The sequence below is a fragment of the Eubalaena glacialis genome, chromosome Y (assembly GCF_028564815.1).
Source record: "Eubalaena glacialis isolate mEubGla1 chromosome Y, mEubGla1.1.hap2.+ XY, whole genome shotgun sequence".
Taxonomy (NCBI): domain Eukaryota; kingdom Metazoa; phylum Chordata; class Mammalia; order Artiodactyla; family Balaenidae; genus Eubalaena; species Eubalaena glacialis.
The window spans coordinates 591719-615566 of NC_083737.1; the positions used below are offsets into that span (position 1 = coordinate 591719).

General features: G+C 42.4%; 1 protein-coding gene and 1 pseudogene across 1 annotated transcript in view; one reads left to right on the forward strand and one right to left on the reverse strand.

The window, feature by feature from the left end:
• LOC133082900 (anosmin-1) overlaps positions 1-23848 on the forward strand; it is a 186880-nt gene that overhangs the window by 5228 nt on the left and 157804 nt on the right. The window lies entirely within an intron of this gene.
• On the reverse strand, positions 10622-19826 carry LOC133082926 (histone deacetylase complex subunit SAP25-like; annotated as a pseudogene).

A 23848-nucleotide genomic window follows, 5' to 3' on the forward strand; every position in this document is an offset into this window, starting at 1 on the left:
ATAGAGTCCTTGCACTAAATATTAGCAGACCTGCAACCTGCTCTTTCTCTGCCCGAGTTTTCTCAAAGGAGGCTCAGTAGAATGGGGCTTGAGGAAAAAGAGTAGCCCACGTGTAATAAAATAGGAAGAGTGCGTCTATTTCTTTGCCAGATTTTGGGACCTGAGGGGAAAAGTGGGTGGAATCTTGTTGGAAGATAAGTAGCAGGTTGCTGGCAGCCTTGGTCCTAGGGCTCTAGAATTTTATTAGTGTTAAGAGATTCCAGCTTAATGGGACATTATTCACTCTCCAAACTACTGCTGATAGACTCGTTTAGGTAGCTGATTAGAGATCAGAGGCTTTTTTCTAGCAGTAATTGGAAGCTGTTTGTTTTGGCAAAAGAGAACTAAGCTGGTGATTAGTTCATTCTGCTTAGAGGACTAGCCTCTCCTCTCAGAAAAAGTAAACAAACAATTAGCGCATCAGAAACCTTTAGCAGCCACAAATCTGCCCCAGGCTCGCAGATTTTTGGAGGAGCGATTTTGGATTTTGTGGTGAATACACTCAGCTGTGGTGTGTCCGTTTGGCCTGCCGTGAGATTGAAGTGATATGCTAGAAAGTCTCTGGGAAGAGAGGCCATCCTCAAGTTTGACCTTTATATTTCCTGGTCTGGGTCACTGGATCTCTGGCTGTGTTTCTAAGAATTTCTGAATTTGACCCAAACTAAACATTAGGTTATTCATGGCAAATTTTCATGTTTTTAATACAGCATTTCTCCTTGAACCGTGATTTACAAGTGTATCTTATTGTGACTATTACAGAACATTAAGAAAACACATTAGAAAATACCGACTTATTTATTTCTTTGTGCACTGTACTATTAGAGGAGAAATATATTTATATTTATATATCTATATATGTTTATATATTGAGTATAGTATATATTTATATATATTTCAATATATTAATAAAATACATACATGTATGTATGTTTGGAGACCTACATTTAAAAGTTAAAGTTGTTGGTTTAAGCATTCCCACTTTAATAACCTCCTAACTTATCATTTTTTTATGTTTTTTTGAAATAGATTGATCAGATTTCACTGTATAACCTACCTGGGTATGTTTCGGCAAATGGGCATAAAACTTTCAGGCTAGGTAAAGAAACTTATCAAAGTGTCAGTGGGCACTGCTTGTATTCACTCAGAAATGGAGAAGTTCCTACGTGTGACTTGCTATTGCCTTCCGGAAATCTGATTCTTACACGATTTTGAGGGTTGGGCTTGAGACAATGATCAGTGAAGCGTATCTGTATTATTGAGAGACATTTTTTATATGAACAATAGTACTGGGGAAAATAGCAAACGCCCTGTTGGAATGCTTTGTCAAATTACCCCATAACTCATACTGTGGGTGCAGTGTCTGAGCTCCAAGTCCTTTCGAGTGCTGAAGCCAGCCACCTTTCAACATTTCCACTCACCCTGCACTCCATATTTTGAAAGTATGTTGTCTATCAACATATGGCCTTTATTAAGTATGACCTAGTTTTTCCTCTTCACATTAATCAAAGATATCCATAACTCCTTCAAACTTCAGATCAGCGTGAGGTCGCCCACATTACCACAGTAGACTGATAAAACTGACGTTCTTGACATTTTAGTTATTTTTGTACCATCTGTCTTAGGAGAACGTGTAATTTGTTTTGGATTCTCTGAATATTGGAAATGGGTCATAGACACCTATTCCTTCCCAGGAGACGCTGTTGGTGACTTTCTGTCCCTCACCCCGCCAGCCCCCTGGCTCCTGGATCGGCAGCTAATAGCTTACAGCTGCTACCCCTGAGAGACTAACCTTTAGCCCCTGGGCACTATCTTGCCAGCAGGGCAGTGTACCCTCCTTCCCTGATGAGGACAGATCGTGGCCATTGGCTCACCGCTGGGGGATACAGGAGGCCAGCCCTCTGCTGGGATCAACTGCGGTGCAATTTATGCTCCAAAGCATTGCACGGGGCCAGGCTTATCAGGTCTCTAGCCGAGATCACATCACTACTCGGCTCCTCCTGCATCCTTCCCTCCCCTTCCACTGAGAGCTTCCCCCCCCCCCTCCCCCCCCCCCGTTACATCACATTCACAGAAAGACCCCTTTCAGCCTCAGCTTCCAGGAAGCCCAACCTCAGACACCTACCTTCAGATACATTCATCTAATTCAACCCTTTTGTTTTGCAGATTAGACAGCTTGATGCTTATAGGAATGATTCATTCAAGCACATACAGATAATAGATAGTAGAAGTAAAGATACAACCCAGCGTTCACAACTCTCAGCTCAGACTTTCCCCACTATCCCCTTTGTTTGTTTTTTTATTGTTTATTTTTTTAACTTAATTTTTGTTTTACATTGGAGTATAGTTGATACACAGTGTTGTGTAGTTTCAGGTGTACAGCCAAGTGAATCAGTTATACATATATCCATTCTTTTTCAGATTCTTTTCCCATATAGGTTATTATAGAACATTGAGTAGAGTTCCCTGTGCTCTACGGCAGGTCCTTGGTGATGATCTATTTTATATACTGTATAGTAGTGTGTACATGTTAATCCCAAACTCCTAATTTTTCCCTCCCCCTCCTTTCCCCTTTGGTAACCATAATTTTGTTTTCTACGTCTGTGAGTCTGTTTCTGTTTTGTAATCCACCATTCCCTTTTTTAAAAAAAGTGAGAGTTTATACAAATTAAAAAAAGAATCCTTCTAGATGAGGAAGCACGTAAGAGTCGGTATGTCTTCTGTTATTTGAATTTAGTTTATCTCTCCTGATGATTTCAGTAAAAAGTTTCAAATCTTGATCCTAAGACATAAGCACATCATGCTCCTTCATTGCCTATGTGAAAAAATACGTATAGTCGGCGCTCCGTGTGTTCTGGTTCTGCCTATCCGCGGTTGGTTGAATCCTCCAGTGAGGAACCCGCGGATACAGAGGACCGGCTATACTCCTATTATAGTACCGGCTGTCCGTATTACATAACGGACTTGAAGCATCTGCGGATTTGGTATCCACAGGGGTCCTGGAACCAATCCCCCACAGATCTCAAGGGACGACTGTACTGTTAAAGCCAGCTTGAAATAGTTGTCTGGTAGGTGGACAGTAGGTGGGGTGAGGGGACATCATTAACCTCAGTACCCCTGGCAGGTCTAAGAGGATGGCAAAGAGGGCCAGTGAGTTCAGATATTAACCAACTTTGCATTTACTCAGCAAGTGACCAGGCTGCCACATCCCCCAGGACCTAGAGTCCCCTCCATATCTTTAAAAGATTATGCACATGGTTTCAAAATAGTGAGCGGAGGCATTTTCCCTGATGGTGATGGAGAAGGTTGGATAAAAGTGGTTACCCGTGATAGCCGATGAGTAAGGAAAGATTTATGGAAGCAGTGTTTATGGCTCATTTTAATGTAAATCTCAGACTGTAGATGCTGGGTCTGTTTCTCCCTTAAAAAACAAAAAAACCCCACAAAAAACGCCGCTTTAATCACTTCCACTTATTTCAGCTAATATCGATGGATTGCTGCAATTTCAAAGATGAGGTGGTAAAATCCCTACTCCTGAGGGATTTATAGTCTGGTAGGGGCTAAGACTTGTAAACAGACCACTGCAGTCCACAAGGGAGGGCTCAGGGAGAGTTATTTGTGTGAGATCTCAGGCTTGTTGCTATAGGGGACGTGTCCTAGGGGAGATGACACGAGCTGAGCCTCAAAAGCTGGGCTCTTCCAACGTAGAACAGCCAACGTGAGTAAATGCAGAGTCTTGCAGGAGTTTGGTCTGTCTGTTGGGGGCTCTCGGTGGCTCCTCATGGACGGGATGCAGCGTCAGCCCGCCCAGCCAGCAGCCAGGCATTGGGAACTTGTTGGTAAGAGCTCTAACAAAGCTCAAATGCTTTGTTCCGCAGGACGGGCTGAGAGCAGGTCATCACGGTTAGAGGTGTCTTCCTGCTTCTTGCTGATCTGGGTGGACATCAGGCTACACTACCAGCTGCCCTCATGCTACTGAGTTGATCTCTGTGGAGATCCTTGCCAGCACCCCTAACAAAGAGCTCCAGATGAGCATAAAAAGGAGAGGAGGGGGCTGCCTCTCCCGTCTCCCTGCCATCATGCTTTGGCTTACGGAAGGACCCCAGTTCCGATTGGTGGGGCTGGATCCTAAGTAAGAAACTCTCCTGAATCACTGAGCCACAGGTTAGAAGGTACTTAGCGTTCATCGCATTTTTTGCTGTCTTGGTGCTGAGAAAGTAGTTTCACATAAAATATCTATTTGACCTTCACAGCAACTCTTTGAGGTCAGGAGTGTTATTTTATTTTTACAGATAAGACAACTGAAGGTTGTGAGCTGTCGGGAAGTGAGATAACCAAGTCTTCGTAGCAGAAACTCAAGCCCTAATTGTCATGTTCCCAAATATTTATACTAAATGATCTGCTCCTCAGCATGTTGACAGTGAGAGAAGACAGAGTGAAAATATCAGCTGTAATATCATCGACAGTCACGGAGTTTTGGGGGGAAACGGACCTCCATGTCTCACTCTCTCCTTGTCTCTTGGAGGTACCACTGCATCACGAAGTGGCACAATTGTGGACGATTGAAAGGTTGCTGGTGTGATAGAAAAAAACCATTAAAAATATCAGTCCATCAACGACATCCGCTGTGCATCTGTCTACCCCAATCCTTCTTCCAACCAATACGGATCTGTCACACACAGTTGTTTTTCAGGTAGCTTAGATTCTGGGGACCCAGCATAAGTGACACATGCTTCCTGCCCACAAAAGAATTATTTTCTACGAGAGAGAGAGAGAGAGAGAGAGAGGCAGACATTTACGCAAATAGTTGCAAAGAGTTGTTGAAGTGAAGAAAGTGTTATAATCATGAATCATCTTTTAAATCTTTAGAGAGAATTGATTAACACATTAGCATAATTTCTTAGATGAAGATTTTTTTTCCCTTATAAGTTGATTTTGTTTAGGTCCACCCAAAATCCCACTTGTCTAGCAGAATAGCAGAGTAGTATTGTGATCCTTGCAGGCATATTTCACGAACAGCTGAGCTCCTTGATGCCGTGGAGGAAGAGTTTGTTGTCTGGGAATAACAGAGGTCTCAGGGCTTCACCCTTGACCTTCATTCTTGGCTGCCATTGCTGTTTTGTACAGTGGTGGGACACATTTGGAATATTTGCAAGTGGTGTTCATGGCTTGTAGGTATGTGACAGCTACTTCCAAGAACTCAGTGTGTCTTATAAGTTTGCTCGCTTTCCTTTTGTTTTGGTTTTGGGAGTGTGTGTGTGTGTGTGTGTCTGTGTGTGTGTGTGTGTTTACATTTTATCATTCTTTCCATCATCTCTGTAAGATATAAAAGTTGGACAATAAGGAATTCTGAGAAAAGAATTTAGAAAATTCTCAAGGCTGCGCATGAAAAGAAAATGGTGATGAATTGGGGTTCTTTAATCCCCCAGAGTGCAAAAATCTATCCTCAGGGGAATCTGAGAAACAATGGCTCATCAAGAGGGAAGAAAAGCTCTTAATTCACATGCTATTTATCCTTTTGTTTTAAATTATAACTTTCGTCATTTAATAAGCTTTTCGGTCTCCAAGTGATTAATATCCTGCCAACTTGAGAAAATAACATTCTGTTAGAGTGACCTCAAAATATATAATTTTGTATTTCATATTACCTTCTTACTTTGAAAGATAAGGCAGATATGCCGTCATCACTGAAAACAGTCGAGTAATGTCTGGTGACCGCCATCTTCATTTTAGGGAAGTGTGTGTTCTTACTGGTGTGCATAGGATCTCAAATAACCTTCAGCGAACAAAAATGCATGTTTCCCCTCAATTCAGTATCTAATTATCACGGATGACTTTTTAAATTTTATAGCTAATTTCTGGTTATATCCAAAGAAGTGACAGTTTTATAAGTCTGTAAGTGAAAACACAAAACAGAGGGTCCTTTTAATGAAACAAGAAACATTAATTTTGCACAGTAATCCATCACCTTGCGAAAATGTTGTTAATCATACTGGTGCTGGGGACAAGAAAAATGATGGGAATTCATTCACTTAAGCAACTTAGAGCTCTTTTCTCCATATTCTGTTTGCAGTTTACACCTTTTTCAACCCACTTTAATATTCTAATGCATTAATAATTCTTATGTGTGAAACGCATCACAGTGTTTTTGTTCTTCCTCTCTCCCTCCAATGCAAATGATGGTCTTGTTGGAGGACAAACCAGGTGGATCACATTCTTGGGAGATTACTGACAGCTTCTCTAAAAGAAAGACTGAAACAGTTGAGAAATTCTAAATGCAAACACATATAAAGCTTTCAGGTTAAAGGTGATTTTACCTATTACTTATTGTGTCTCTATTGAGTTCATATAAACGGTTCATCTGATGTACGTTTATCAACTCTTGTTTAATTCTCTGATAACGCATAATTGAGAGAGACAGCACTTTCTAGACTTAAATAAATGCCTCTATTCCTGTCTTTAAATGCCTACACTACTGGAATGAATAGCACTCTTTTGAAATTTATACTGTTTGTTATACTTTGTGGACTGGAAACAAAATTGACAAAGGCTTGCAATAGCGAGAGAGATTTTGAAGAGGACGCATGTCTTGTAGTGATATGTCACCCCAGCCGCTGGACAGGTTTCCAAGTGCTGTTATAACAACCCAAATATGGCAAGAATCCTGGCATCTCAGGATCATTAGCTTGCTTTCCAACGGATGAGCAGACCCCTTCAGAATGCAAATACCAAGACCATTCCAATCATGAGGGAATCATCACCACCACCACCATCATCATCACCATTATCATCATTATCACCATCACCACCATCACCATCATCATCATCATCATCATCATCATCATCATCATCACCATCACCATCATCACCACCACCATCACCATCATCACCACCACCATCACCATCACCATCGCCATCACCATCACCGTTATCATCATCATCACCATCACCATCATCACCACCATCACCATCATCACCACCATCACCATCATCATCATCACCATCACCATCACCATCACCATCATCATCATCATCATCACCATCACCATCACCATCACCGTCATCACCATCACCATCATCACCACCACCATCACCATCATCATCATCATCACCATCACCATCACCATCACCATCACCATCACCATTATCATCACCATCACCACCATCATCATCACCACTATCATCACCATCATCATCATTATCATCACCATCATCACCACCACCATCACCATCATCATCACCATTATCATCATTATCACCATCACCACCATCATCATCACCACTATCATCACCGTCATCATCATTATCATCACCATCATCACCACCACCATCACCATCATCATCACCATTATCATCATTATCACCATCACCACCATCATCATCACCACATTTGGAAATATGACACTGTTCCCTGAGAAATCTCTGTACAAACAATTCTGTTGAGATACTCAGATTTCCATGCCTATCCATCATGACAGGCTACTTATTTTTGCCCCTGCTTACTGATGTCTGTCCTTCCCTTGATGGCCATTCCCCCAAGAAGAGGGTTTTGCTCACCATAGAGGAGAAACCTCGTGTGAAACAAGGCTCAGAAGACCACCGAGGCATCTGGGGTGGCCCGTTCTTGCCCAGCAGTCCTGCCATATGGATGATTCAAATAGAGGTAAAGTTACGAGCTGCAACATAGCATAACTTGGAGCTTGCTTTCTGGAGTGGAAGTGTGTTAATGATAAGAATGCCAAGTTTATGCAGAAGTTACTGATTACTTTCAGGAACGATGAGCAGAAAATAGGAGACCGGCCGCTGTTAAAATGTTTTGGTAACTGCAGTTCTTTTACATTTCTTCTGTGGCAAGGAAGTGCAGAGAAATCACCCAAGATGCTGTCCACGGTTAAAGATAGTCATTGGTTGAAGGTGAGCACTTTCTTGGCTTCTCATTTTCTCATCCACGTTTTGGGCTATTATAGCCGTTTAGAACTAGAACTTTGCCTTTAAAACCTAAAATATGTACCCCAGTTCCTTTCTTCCTCTTGTAGACATAGGTAGGCCCTCGGTAGAGGTTTGGCAAATATCCCTGGTGCATCTTTGACTAGAAATGCACTTTCTCTCCCTTTCTGTCACCCACTCCTCTCTCTCTCTCTCTCTCTCTCTCTCTCTCTCTCTCTCTCTCTCTCTCTCTTTCCTTTATTTTGACACTTGGCTGTGTACCATTTTGAAAGCAGCACAGCCAAACCCATTTGCTGATCATTACAGAAATGGCCTACATCTGGGAAGTTATTTTCCCATTGGGCCAGAATCTAAAAGAAAGTAGGGAACATCTTTTGTTGTTGTTGTTTCCACATTTTTGTATCCGGAATTATGAGATAATGTCCTCACAGCTGCAAAGAAATAAAAAAATACTTCTGGACAGGATATATTCACTTGTTAAGTATCACCAGAGAAAAACATATTTAGAGGTGAGACTCCATGAGAACAGACATCCATTTGTATTTTGATGTTTCTATTATACAGGGGCCATGGACTTGTATAATATTTTAAACCTATTTTTTATTGGGCAAGATTGGCATACTCTAGTCCTATTTATTACTCCACAATTTTGAAAAAAAAGGAGGAAGTTTCTTCTTTTTTGAACAGCCGTATGAAATTAGGGCCAAAATGTTTTTTTCCATATATGTGTCTGTATGTGTATGATCCAAGAGTGTCTAGTTCATGGTTTCTCAACCTTGGCACTACTGACCTTTGGGGCCAGATTATCCTTTGTTATGGGGTCTGTGCTGTGCATTGTTGGATGTTTAGCAGCATCCCTGGTCTTTACCCACTAGATACCAGTAGCATCCCTCCCACCCCCAGTCATGACAAAAAAATATCTCCAGACATTACAATATGTGCCATAGGACAAATTCACCCTTGTTGAAAGCCACTGGTCTAGTTCTCTCTCTTTTTACTTTACATCTGTCTCGGTCGATGTGTCTCTAGTTCAATATCTGTATTCAGATATGTATATCCATATCTAAATGTATATGTGTGTGTATGACTCTTTTATTACATATTCAGTTACCCTCTTTGAAAGAATAAACTCAGATACATGAGTCAATAAATTGATTGCAGTAACAATGTTCTTCTTCACTTATAACATGGGAGTTTGGAAAGGTGCTCATTTATGTCTCCATTTGAGAATCTAGGAAAGAATAAGGCACTTATTTCGAAAAAAATCCTTGTCTTCCATTCTATAGCAAACATTCTCCTGAATGGAAACAACAGTATCTCTGTCTTTAGCAGTGATGATTCTGAAGATATGTCATGGCATTTGTGGATGTGATAACCTATAAGAAAATCGGGGTTTTTCAGCCATGACCAGTCTAATGTGTAAAGTTGGTCATATTGCATCTTTTCCTTTAAATACCTGTTATGTTTTTAAAATTTGGTGAGCTGGTCTGAAAGTCTGATTCCCTTGGAACTTCTTTGCAAGTAAAATGTCTTTTCCTTTAAAAAACTTTTGTCTCTGAGCGTTCTTGCAGACCGCTTGTGTGCTCTTTACCTCAAGTGCCTTGCCTATCAAGTGGTGGCGATGGTAACACAGCTTCACTGGATTGTGCTATGATGCCACGCAATTCACTCGGAGCAGAACCTCACGTGTACTTAGCTCTACAGAAGTATTGGCTGTTGTTGTTTAGATGAGCGAGGCACAGAGTGAGTGCTGGTGCTGAAGATCTTGGGACAGAAAAATGAGTAGTGTGCACCCCTCGATCCTTCACAGGCTGGTCTAAGAGCAATAAAAGGGAATTTCAACAACCTGATTTTAAAGTGGGCCAAAGACCTCAACTGACACCACACCAAAGAAAATGTATAGATGGCAAATAAGCATATGAAAAGATGCTGCACATCACATGTCATCGGGGAAATGCAAATTAAAACAACAAGATAGCACCACACACCCATTAGAATGGCCATAATCCGGAACACCGACAGCACCAAACGGTGCCCAGGGTGTGCAGCAACAGGAACTCTCCTTCCTTGCTGCTGGGGGTGCAAAATGGGACCCTCACTTTGGAAGGTAAGCAGTTTCTTAAAAAACAAAACTACCCTTACTCCTTGGTGTTTCTTCAAATGAGACGAAAACTTATGTGCACAATGAAACTTGCACTTAGATGTATAGAGCAGCTTTATCCATAATTGCCAAAACTTGGAAGCAACCAAGATGTCGTTCAGTAAGTGAATGGATAAATAAACTGAGGTACATCCGGATTATGGAATATTACTCAGCACTGAACAGAAATGAGCTATCAAGCCGTGAAAAGACATGGAGGAACCTAAAATGCATATCACTGTGTGAAAGAGACCCAACTGAAAAGGCTGCACACTGTATGATTCCAACTGTATGTCATTCTGGAAAAAGCAAAACTATGGAGACAGTAAAAAGATCAGTGGTTGCCAGGGGTTGGGGATGGGGGCTGGGTAGGAATGAATAGGTGGAGCCCAGAGGATTTTTTCAGGATTTTTTTTTGGGGGGGGGGGAACCAACATTGTTTTCTTGTCAACAGAACCTGCCTGGGGAAGTAGGGGGCCCACTCTGCCCCCAGAGGGGCTATGGACCTTGGTTGTCCAGGGCCCGTGGGAGAGATGCGTCCACCCAGTGAGAACAGCTTTGGCCACCACCGGCACCTGGGTGGTCAGAGGCAGGGTGTGGGGGGCCAGCAGGGGGCATGGGAGCCCCCCGGGGACCTGGGTCTTGCCTTCCCCTGGCTCATCTGCAGGAAGCCAGTGAGGGCGATCAGCTCAGGCCCACTGAGCCAGGCGGTGGAGCAGCCAGAGGATGGAGTGGGGAGGACCCAGAGGGACATGACTGGGGGTGGGCCCAGCAGCTTCAGAGAGCCCATCACCTGCTGAGGGGCCTGAGACAGGTACAGGGGAACACACTGCCCACAGGGCAGCAGAGGGTCAGAAAGAAAGACATCTTCACAGCACATCACTGGGAACCCTGCATCCCTGGGCGGCTGCTCTCCACTCTAATGTCCAGCTAGACTGGCCCTGAGGCCTCTGCCTGAGGCTGCTTCGTACAGAGGCCAGAATGAGGGATGGCACAAGGTATGATACTATAGTTATGGACATGTCATTATACATTTGTCCAAACCCATAGAATATACAGCCAAGGGTGAACTCTAATGTAAACTATAGATTCTGGGTGATAATGATGTTTCAGTGTATGTTCATCAATTGTAACAGATGTGCCACTGATTGGGATGTTGATAATGGGGGAGGCTATCTGTATGGGGGAACAGGGGGTGTATGGGAATCTCTGTGCCTTTCTTTTAATTTTGCTATGAACCTAAACTGCTCTAAAAAATAAAAACTTTTTTTAAATAAATGTTTTAAAATTTAATTTTTTAATTTAAAAAACCCTTTGAAGTTTCTCGGAAAGTGCTTAGTTCTAGGTAGTGAATGAAGTTCAGATCTCTTATATGCTCTTGTCACCTAAAGATTTTCTATTCCCGTATGATGCATGGGACTCGCTTAAGTAGATTTTTAAATTGAAATTTGAAATCCAGGGTAGGTATTGTGTAAGTAGAAAAGGCCATTGAGTTCTAGGTCATCTATTCTATTAGGAAAACATAGCTGACTTCCCAGATGCTGGGTGCCTATAATTCTGCAGATAACACATTTTTCTTGAAATTGACTTTTTTTTTTTTTTTTTTGCAAAGCAAGGTCTTTTCTTGGGGTTATTGAGCTTTCTCTTGTATCCCATTTAATTCATCATGTTTTCTCAAGTGATCTCTCATTAAAACATGCTATTTTTTTGAAGTCCATATTAAAATAACCCAGAATCATGATGAATGGACTAGAATATCATATAAGTCTGGGTATAATGGACTTTGAGGCGCTCTGTATTAGTTTGATTAATTATTCTGTACTCTCTAATGAATAGCATAAATTAGCACAATGAAGAAGCATATATCACAAGAAAACCATGTGACAAAAATCTGACTTAGTAAAGTCAGTTAGAATGGGAAAACCATGTATCTCTAGTAATTCTTTTTTCCTGCTTAGGTTTTCTCCACTACAAATGAAAGTCAACTAAACTACATTCTGAGCCTTCCAGCCTATATGTGTGTATCAAGGTGGTAGACTTTGCTTTAGTATTAAAATAAGTGCTTCTAGGATTTATTGAGTGTATTCCAAAACGGGTTACTAAACTCTTGTGTAGGAATGCAAATAGTTTTCATTTATAGGGCATTGTATGTTTTTTCAAGTAACATTTTTTAAATGGTTGTAGTGATAATAGCAATAGAATCCAGTTCATGTATCCAGTTCATGTTATCTGGCAACACATTGTCTCTGGTTACTATTAATGCTTCTGAGTAATTAGCTCGATAATTTAAAATTAATCCTTAGCCTCTGCTGGTCAACGTGCCAGAAACCAGGCCGTAATGAGTCTCGCGGGAACTGCTTATTATGAACCACGGATCACCCCTGTCAAGTTTCACAGCTGCCAAGCATCTATTTTGAAAAATAATAGGGGACTTGAGAGTGCCTTTAAAGACTGCTGCGATTTTTCTCCTCACCGTCGTCCCAATCAATACATAGCAGCTTCCTCCAGTTGTTTATTTTATGAAGATACCCAGAGACTGAGGTGAGGCTGAGACACAGTGGAGGCCAGCGTGGCCTGGACCTGCTGGGGATCATTGCCCTGGGTGATTCATGCTTCCTGAGGTAGTGTCGGCCTTCAGGCTCAGAAGCAGAAACGGACTTGAGTTGGTGGGAAATTGCGCGCACGCACACACACACACACACACACACACACACACACACACACACAGACACACACACACACACACAGACATCCAAAGATCAACTTATTACTTGATAAAGAGGATTGAATGTCTCAGTACCCAGGATGCTATGAGATAGCTGAAGAGCTGGATGAAGTACTCAGGACTCTACGGGGCAACATGGAGAGAGAGAAGGAAGCAACACTTGGAGTGGGATTCCATGAAGTCCTGTGTAGCAGAGTATGACCAACAGTCCTTCTCCCTCTGCAGCTGGTTCTCCAGCTTCAGCAAGGCTCAGAATCATTGGGTAGCCTTGTTAAAACACAGCTCGCTGCACCCCACCCTCAGAGCTTTTGATTCTGTGGGTCTCGGGTCAGACTCGAGATGTGCGTGTCTGACAAGCTTCCAGCTGAGGCTGACGTTACTGGTCCCGGGACCCCACTTTGAGAACCACTGATGTAGAGTTGTTTATGCTCCAGGGCTTCTCTCTAGGGTCCTCCTCTGCTTGGTAAGTTGTGCCACGTTCTGGCATGGAAACTTTACATTCTCTGCCCCCTGACCTTAACATTCCTCTTCTGACCAACCTGCTTTCGTTTAAAGTTACATAACATTTATTAAGATTTAGCTTATTAAGTAGGAGTCGGTGGTGGCTTCCTCAGCAGGAATGTCACTGAGGGCACAGTTTCAAAACAGTCACCCTCTAGGGAGAGGGTTGGAGTCTCCGCTGGCCGTCATCTCTTTTGAAACATGGGTCACGGCTCCAATCTGTTGATGGGGGAAGAAGCCCGTCACTGCTTCCTCTGACCATATGTGTTCAGGAAATCTAGGTGCAGGGAGAAGACGCCTTAGCAGAGACCTCAGAGAGCAAAAGTCATTAGCGGTCAAGGTTTGTTAGGAAATGAGTTCAAGAACATGACGTTGGGGGTCTGGACACAGGGTAGAAAGAGCACCATAAGAATGGACTGGTTCCCCTTGGGGGAGGGCAGATGCTGGGCATGCCCACATCATCTCCTTGTGACTGTGTGGTTGCTTATTTAAGAGGGCTGTTTTCACCACAAACTGGACTGCTCGATCCTAAAGAGTCTACTTTATGGTTAACAATTGTCTCCTTATGATGCAAGCATATGCCTTAAGTACTTTATGTAAAACACAAGGGACCGGTCATCGTTGGCGAGATGGAGAGAAGGTGGGATGTACAGAGACGCTGTGCTCTGACAGATGCCGGGAGGTGGCAGGGAGGTCAAAGTGAGGGAATAAACCCCAACAGTGATTTTTTGAAGCAAGTGGAAAAACTGCATGAAAATATTAAGGCAGATTCTCAGTTGGGGTGGAGGTTGGGGTTTGGTTGAAACAACATAGCATTTCTTCCATGGCTTTGATTTGGTTTTAGTCACTGTTATGGGATGAACTGTGTCCCCCACCCCCCAAATCCATATGCTGATGTCCTAACCCCCAGGACCTCAGAAAATGAGCTTACGTGGAAATAGAGTTGTTGGAGATAGAATTGGTTAAGATGAGGTCATACTTGTGTAGGATGAGCCCCTAATTCGATATGACTGGTGTCCTTATTAAAAGGGCAAATTTGGACACAGACACGCATAGATGTGAGGACACAGGTAGAAAACTATGTGACGATTGGATTTGCAAGGAGAACGGGCAGCTAACGCTTAAAAGACCCGCACTCCTTGATGGCTTTCGGGGGGGGGTGTTTAAAGGCATCATTTGGGGTGAGGGTTGCAGGGTACATGCCTTTCTTCTGATTGGTTGGTGGTGAGGTAACAGGAATCTTAATCATCAACCTCTGGTTCCAACCAGACTGGGTCTTGTGCTCCATATGTAGTCACCATTCTCCACCCGGGTGGGAGCCTTAATTTCTGAAGAACAACTCAAAGATATGTGTCAGATGGTTACGTATGTTCCTTGAGGAGCAACTAGGACTCTGTTTTTTGCTGAACTACTGTTTAAGCTATCATTACTTTTTTTGCTTAACTGCTTTTCCTATGTTTCTGCATTCTCTCACTTCCCTAATTAGTAACTACTTCAGTCTGCTCTTTAGAACTTAGGGAAGGCCTGGAAGACTAAAGCCTTTTTCTGTAAACAAGAAACAGGGTACATGGAGGGGCTTTTGTACCAGGGAGGACCCTGCAGGGTCCTGCTCAGTTTCAGTCCCCCCTTTTCTTTGCTACTCCTCGGCCCTGATAGGAACAGGGACAGGACAAGCAAGGGAATAAAGTTTTGGATAGAGAGGTTAATTTTATACTTGGCAGGGGAACTCAGTCTTAGGGGGACTCCGTTTGACCATAAAGCAAGGAACGTCTAAAAGTTAAGAGAAGGGCATGGACCAGATCCTCCCCTAGGGCCTTCAGAGAGGGTTTGGCCCTGCTGACACTTTGATCTCAGACCTCTAGCCTCCAGAGCTGTGAGATAATATGTTTCTGTTGTTGAAACCATCTAGTTTGTGGTACTTTATTACAGCAGCACTAGGAAGCTTACTGTCACTGTGTTTCATTTTGAGTTTTAAATACTATTAGGAATAGTGTGATACTATGATTTATAAGAATATATGTTTGGTTGTTCAGGTGACCAGAATATTTCTCATATTATGTATTTGGTCTTCACCCACTGGTTCCTGACTCCCAACTCTTAAAATCCTTGCAATTTCCTGTAATAAGAGTGATGAAGGTATCTTTTGTTATGTTAATGAGAATGGGGTGACTTTTGGAGAGCTCCTGGGTAATATAAAGAAGGGGGTTGGTTGCCGCCCCCTTCAGACATCCTGGGAGGGGAGGTGGGCTGGAGGTTGGATCAATCACCAATGGCCCATGATTTAATCATACTATGTAATAAGCCCTCTGTAAGAACCCAAAAGGATGGGATTCAGGGAGGTTTTGGGTTGGTGACCACGTGGAGGTGCTGGGAGAGTGTTGAGCTTGGAGAGAGCACGGAAGCTCCGTGCCCCTTCCCCATGCCTTGCCCTGTGCATCATTTCCATTTGGCTGTTCCTGAGTTATATCCTTTTATAATAAACCAGTAATCTAGGAAGTAAAATGTTCCTCTGGATTCTGTGGGCTGCTCTAGCAAATTAATCAAACCCAAGGAGGGGTCATGGGAACCTCTATTTATAGCCAGTTGGTCACAAGTATAGGTAACAAGTTGGACTTGCAACTGGTGTTTAAAGCCAAGGAGGGATTGTTGGAACCTCCAATCTGTAGTTTGTTTTGACCAGAAGCTCAGGTGGTAGCCTGGGCTTGCTGTTGGCATCTGAAGACGGGGGTGGGGGGGGGGCAGTCTAGTGGGACTGAGCCCTTGTCCTGTGGGATCTGGCGCTATCTCAGGGTAGATAGTGTCCTAATTGAATCACCCTGTTGATGTGCAAGAATTGCTTGGGGGGGCTTCCCTGGTGGCGCAGTGGTTGAGAATCTGCCTGCCAATGCAGGGGACACGGGTTCGAGCCCTGGTCTGGGAAGATCCCACATGCCGCGGAGCAACTAGGCCCGTGAGCCACAACTACTGAGCCTGCGCGTCTGGAGCCTGTGCTCCGCAACAAGAGAGGCCGCGATAGTAAGAGGCCCGCGCACCGCGATGAAGAGTGGCCCCCGCTTGCCGCAACTAGAGAAAGCCCTCGCACAGAAACGAAGACCCAAACACAGCCAAAAAAAAAAAAAAAAGAATTGCTTAAGGGGGAAAACCACCCTCCCCCTCGCAACACACATGTTGGAATTGGGTCCAGGAACCCCAAAGAAATAGTATTTGTTGTTATTAGATTTTTAATGTTCCCGCAAATGGGGTTATGAGTTATGAATTTAATTTAGTGCAGCTCTGCATTAACGTACTGGTCTGATCTATGCTTTGCGTGGACCTTGTGCCTTTCCGAAGACTCCAAGCAACCAAATGATATAGAAGTTCATGACTGACCTTATTCCTAAGCAGTTGAAAGTCATTTTCTTTATCATTAAATCAAAACTTATTGAGCACTCTTAGAATTCTGACTTCTCCACAGTTAATCAATCACATGAGCCAGGCAGGACTCTAGAACTCTCTGTGAGCTTCTTCTAAGTTATTAAGAGTCGCTCCTTGTGTGAAAAGCACTCCTATCGATGGATTTGCATCTTGCCATAGACAGCAGCCTTGACTTTAGATGATCCCAGGGGTCTTCACAAACATCTCTGTGACTATCTTTATGAAAACACTCTTCTTCGCATTTTAGAAAAGAAGAAATGAATTTTTCCGAGAGCTCGCAGTTTATGACGGAGAAGTGGCCTGGGATGCTAAGTAGGGTCTTCTGACTCCACATGAGGTGTGCTTTCTATTAAAATATTTTGATTTGAATCAACAATGTGTTACATATTTTTAGACTTCCTGGGCTCCACTGTCTGCATCTCTAAAGAGAGGGCATTGGTCTTGAATCTCCCTTAACTGTCCCAATTCTCATGATCTAGAATTTTCCTCAGAACCTGGTGTTGCCAGTATTGCTGATGGCTTTCATGTGTTATTCAAATCCATGATAATGAGTGACCCAAGTGGCGAGACAGTCCTAGGCATGGTCATTCTGAGGTTTAGTGCCGTCACTGGACACTTATATCCTCCCTCCCCACCCATTCTGCACTTTCCCTTCTCCTCAGACACTGGTGGGCATTTCTCAAAAAGTTCCCCATTTCATGTTCACTTGCAAGATGCAGGTTGTCTGCATCATTATCTTGGTCCCGCCCTTGAGTTTCGTGGGGTTGAGGAACATCTCTGTGGTCTTGCCTCTTAGGACTCAGACTGGATGGACCCTGTGTTGTGTCTTTCTCATGTGGTTTTGGCCTTTCTTTGTAGGTGTTGTAAATGTTTTGGAGAGTTATTAGAGGCGTTAGTTAATTAGAGGATAAAATATTAGCAGGCAGAAGGTCTGAAAGTTAATAACTTCTTACCCCTTTGCTCTTTAATGGTTTTGAGAGGTTTAGGGAGGAATTCAGGGATGGAAAAGTCGATGAGACAGGGTATCATGTTACTGGGACACTGTAACCTCTTTCCTCTGGAAAGTTCCTTGTATTGTAAGACAATGGCATGTCATTAATGACTTACATGTGTCTTGTTTTCAGCAAGAAGATGGATTAAATGACCCTCAAAGGTCTTCTCTGATTTGTAATTATATGGTAGCATCTGAGTCAGAATTCTACAGTTTACAAACATTTTGAGTGGGTATTTGCAATCAAGTTTTGGGTCCCTTTCCTTGTCCTGGTTGTACTTAGACAACAGTCTTGGTCCTAGTTGAATAGATCTTATACTTTCACAGAGGGGGATTGACAGAAATCCCCACTGATGCAAATGCTTTGCACAGAAGGTGACTGTTAGTAATGTTGAAGGAGGTCTCAGGGAGCTCTGGGATCCCACATGGCTCATGTGATGAACGGTGGAGAGCCCTCAATAAGTTTTGATATAATAAATTGGTTTTCAATTGCTTATGAATAAGAGCAGCTTTTGTATACTACCCTTCCCAGGTAGGACAAGATTGAATCCCTCTGTAGCTCAGAGATCTTGTGAGGTCATTGTTTTAGTGGCTGACTACATCCCTTTAGATTCTGCTAAAATTTCTCCTAATTTTCTGTTTTGTTCATGTATAAAACATCCCACAATAAAAACACAACAGCAACAAGAGCGACAACATTTAAGGAAAGAAAAGACCTAAGAAGACTCCTAAACATTACTAGTCATTTAACATTGCCTAAGTATACTTTAGTGAGTTGTAAATATGTACCTCATCACTGTCTATCCAGAGAATGATAGTAAAAGATGTAATTAAGAGTTGTGTAAACTTATGTTTTTAAATTACTGTTCCACATTGCTCTTGCATTTTTTTCTCCTTTGACAATGGTTTGAACTCTTCACAGGAACTTTGATGTGTCTTTTAAACAATATTTCCACTGTTCCTTTCAATTGTTTGGTACACAGCCTCACACGAAAGTTGCTTTCAAAAGTGCAGATTAACATAGCTGCCAATAACAAGTGGAAACGTATTGGAGAAACAATATGTTCTTTGGTGAATGTGCTCCAGAGACCACAATTCTCTTAGTTTCAGGAAAAATGTATTAACCTGCAGTGAAATTGTGATGGCTCCTAAACTAGCTTGGTTGATTGAGGAGGATCTTGTTGGGACTTGAAATGAAGAGATGTGTCCTTGGGCTAAAACGCTGACCCCCTCACCAGCCTTTTCGTAGGAACCCACTTTCCTCTTCTGCACTGGAGGGGCTACACTTCCGTGCTGCTCTTACACCTTCCCACCATGGGGTTCATTTCTTCAACACCCTCATCTTTTTCGAGAAATACGCCTCATATCTGCTTGCCTTTGTTGAGACTTAGCTTCTTCCAGAAGCCCTTCCATTGGAGAAAGCGCATTCCCTCCCGCATTCCCCATAGACTTGATGTCTATGGCAAGATGCATACTTTTCTCGGGTTGTGTTATTCATGCAGCATATTCTGAGATTTGGAGATCTGAGCTCAGAACGTTCCTGGGTGGTGTTCTTAGGATCAGCCCTGGAGGGGAAGTGGACGGAGCCTGGAGCGGGAGGAGGAGTTGGGCTGAGGGCAGGAGCAACTGCAGCCACCGCGGGTCCCATCGCACGCTCTGGAGCTTAGGGTGCCTTGAAAGTTACCCTGAATGGGAGAAGGTTGGTCCTTTGTTCCCCAGCATCAACCAGGCACTGGATATGGGCTTCTCCCTGAAGAAACATGGCCTTGGGTCGGCTCTCTTCAACCAAGTACAACTTCTGGGCGGGGAGAGAGGGAGTTTAGCTGTGAGCTGTCAGCTCTCAACACTCTCAAGAGCCAGGAATGTGTTCATTTCAGTCACATGGTTGGGATGTGGGGACATCTGGGTGGTCCGTGGCAGTATTACCCACAGACAATTACTTTTATTTTGTAAAACAGAATTCTCCTACAGTTCCAACCATTGGCACTCCTTGGCCCTCTTACCCACCAGAACTCTTCTGTCTTACGCTTTTTAAACTCCACTTTTCCACGCTGAGCACAAACACCTGCCATTTTAGTGCTTTTATTTCCTTTGCACAAGTGCTCTGTCTCATTCACCACAAGACCTTCATTCCGTAATCCCTCAAAGTTCAGATAGTCTATTGGCCTAGTGTTTACCACATGTGCCACATTGTAAGGAACGTTCGGGACATCTGTTAATCTACAGGTTCCAGGGTCACGTCTAGGTCTACTGAGTCAGTCCCTGAGAACCTTTATGTTTAACACATTTCCCAGGGGATTCTTGAACCAGGGAAGTTTGAAAGTACTGTTACATTGACCCTTCTTGTAATTTCCTGCTGAGTCCTGTCTAGGACCCGTGATGCATCATTTTAATCTTTTTTTTTTTTTTTTTTTCCCCAGTAGTTTCATTTTCTTGCCCTTTGGCTACTCTCTAGCTATAAAATTCTAACTCTAAATCTGTCAGGCTCTAATAGCTGCCTACTTGGATGTCAGTTCAGTGCTGGGTACTGCCAGAGAAGATCACACACCTGTATGGAGTGGTGTGACTGTAAATCCATAGTTTCAGCCACAGATAAACATCTGAACTGTCTGTCCATCCTCCGAGTGTACCTTGGGTCAACTCCAACTCTCATCTTTCTTCAGCAACGAGTGCACTTTTCACTTCTCTCCTTAAATTCCCTCCCCCATTACACTCACTTCTTGTGGAAAATTTCCTCAGTTCTGGTCTCATTGGGAAAAATGAAGGGCACGGGAAGCTCCTGCCTCCCAACTTCCCGTCAGGACAAATTCTGTACTCATATTTCATGTAGACATCATCGGAACTGACACTGGGTTTACCTTCGGTGTTTGTGGTATGGGCAGACCTGCCTACATCCGCAGATCATACCCTGCTCCTTATAATCACAGGCCCACTTTCTAGAAAATATTTACCAGTTTAGTAAATCCTTCACTAATTATTTCCCGGCTGCAGATTAGGGAAAGCGGGAATAGTCCCCAAAAGAGTAACTATGAAGATATGTCAGTATGGAGGAGAAAGGGATTTGTGGAGAGCTGACATACATCTGTATACAAGATTTCACGGGATCTAAGAAGCCATGGGCAGAACATCCATTTTTACATAACCCCAAGATTTTTAAAAAGTGATCGTAAATAATGACAGATGGTTTAATGATGGTCATCTATGAAGCATCATTTGGTCTCACTAATATCTTGTTGCTTTGTTAACAGCTTTCATCTTGTCCAGGAGATTTGGTGATTTCTTCTGCCTTCATTTGCATTTTTGCATGAGATTGTGAATCCTTTTGTTCATGTATTAGTAAGAATGTGTAGCACAGATTCATCTACCTGTGACATACTCCTTCCTTAAATTCTATAAAGTATTAGTTATTAGTTACAAGAAAATATGAAAATGTGCAAGTTCAGTCTTTCCACCAATGAATATTTGCCGCACCTCTTTAGTCTTTGCATTTCTGAGCACAGAATGATTTTTCCTTTCAATGTCAAATCTTAGTCTAATTATTTCAATCACATTTTTAAAAATTAATTTTTATTGGAGCATAGTTGATTTACAATGTTGTGTTAGTTTCTGCTGTACAGCAAAGTGAATCAGTTATACATATGCATATATCTACTCTTTTTTAGATTCTTTTCCCATATAGATCATTACAGAGTATTGAGTAGAGTTCCCTGTGCTATACGGTAGGTTCTTAGTAGTTATCTGTTTTACACATAGCTGTGTGTATATGTCAATCCTAATCTCCCAATTTATCCCTCTCCCCTTCTTTCCACCTTGGTAACCGTAAGTTTGTTTTCTACATCTTTGACTCTATTTCTGTTTTGTAAATAAGTTCACTTGTACCATTATTTTAGATTCCATGTATAAGCGATATCATATGGTAATTTGTCCTTCTCTGTCTGACTTCACTCAGTATGACAATCTCTAGGTCCATCCATGTCACTGCAAATGACATTATTTAGTTCTTTGTTATGGCTGAGTAATATTCCATTGTATACATGTACCACATCTTCTTTATCCATTCATCTGTCGATGGACATTTAGGTTGCTTCCATGTCTTGGCTATTGTTAATAGTGCTGCAGTGAACGTTGGGGCGCATGCATCTTTTCAAATTATGGTTTTCTCCAGATATATGCCCACGAGTGGGATTGCTGGATCATATGGTAGCTCTATTTTTAGTTTTTTAAGGAACCTTCATACTCTTCTCCATAGTGGCTGCACCAATTTACATTGCCACCAACAGTGTAGAAGGGTTCCCTTTCCTCCACACCCTCTCCAGCATTTACTATTTGTAGATTTTTTGATGACTGGTGTGAGGTGATACCTCACTGTAGTTTTGATTTGCATTTCTCTAATAATTTGTGACGATGAGCATATTTTCGTGTGCTTTTTAGCCATCTGTATATCTTCTTTGGAGAAATGTCTATTTAGGTCTTCTGTCCATTTTTGGATTGGGTTGTTTGTTTTTTTGATATTGAGCTGCATGAGCTGTTTGTGTATTTTGGAGATTAGTTCCTTGTCAGTTGCTTCATTTGCAAATATTTTCTCCCATTCTGTAGGTTGTCTTTTCGTTTCGTTTATGGTTTCCTTTGCTGTGCAAAAGCTTTTAAGTTTAATGAGGTCCCATTTGTTTATTTTTGTTTTTATTTTCATTACTCTAGGAGGTGGGTCAAAAAAGATCTTGACGCAATTTATGTCAGAGAGTGTTGTACCTATGTTTTCCTCTAAGAGTTTTATAGTATCTGGTCTTACATTTAGGTCTTTAATCCATTTTGAGTTTATTTTTGTGTATGGTGTTAGAGAATGTTCTAATTTCATTCTTGTTCATGTAGCTGTCCAGTTTTCCCAGCACAGCTTATAGAAGAGGCTGTCTTTTCTCCATTGTATATTCTTGCCTCCTTTATCAAAAATAAAGTGACCATATGTGCATGGGTTTATCTCTGGGCTTTCTATCCTGTTCCATTGATCTATATTTCTGTTCTTGTGCCAGTACCATACTGTCTTGATCATGGTAGCTTTGTAGTATAGTCTGAAGTGAGAGAGCCTGATTCCTCCAGCTCCGTTTTTCTTTCTCAAGATTGCTGTGGCTATTCAGGGCCTTTTGTGTTTCCATACAAATTGTAAAATTTTTTGTTCTAATTCTGTGAAAAATGCCTTTGGTAATTCGATAGGTATTGCATTGAATCTGTAGATTGCTTTGGGTAGTATATAGTCCTTTTGACAGTATTGATTCTTCCAATCCAAGAACATGGTATATCTCTTCATCTGTTTGTGTCAGCTTTGATTTGTTTCATCAGTATCTTATAGTTTTCTGAGTACAGGTCTTTTGCCTCCTTAGGTAGGTTTATTCCTAGGTATTTTATTCTTTTTGATGCGATGGTAAATGGGATTGTTTCCTTAATTTCTCTTTCTGATCTTTTGAATCACACTTTAAGTAGTAATTAAACCCAACATGTGTAGAACCAACAAGGTACACAACTCAGTGTAAATGGTGATAGCGTGCACAACTGTGACCACCAAGTTCACATGTGTGGAGTGTTGACCTCTATGTCATGACTGCCACCTGGCCAACAATGATGGTGCACATTCATCACAGTTGGGGTAAGAAGCACCCCGACTTCAGAAACAATCAGATTTTATGTCTTCATGGTGTGTTATCTCAGGACTTTTCCTAAGGTTGTTGAAAGGGTACGTTCTAGGTCCATCAAGTGGATCCTGGTTATTAATCATGTTTCCAGAACTCATTGCCTCCTCGTGTCCACCAAACTTTCTTTCTATGCTTTGTCTCTAATTACTGTGGACTGCCCGTGTAGCTGGGATACTTAGAATTTAGTGGGGACCCCGTATCCAAAGTTGGACGGGCTGGCCCGGTGGTTGCCATGGAGACCGAGCTGAAGCTACATAACTGAGCATAGCCTCCTAGTGTCAGAAAGTGCCACCTCTTCATTCAGACACCCACCAAAGGGACCGCTGAGAGGCATCCCATTGGCAGCTGATGGCAGTCCTCATGCCAATGGCTTTAGTGTGGCTGGGTTATAATAATCTTAAAGAGTGCAG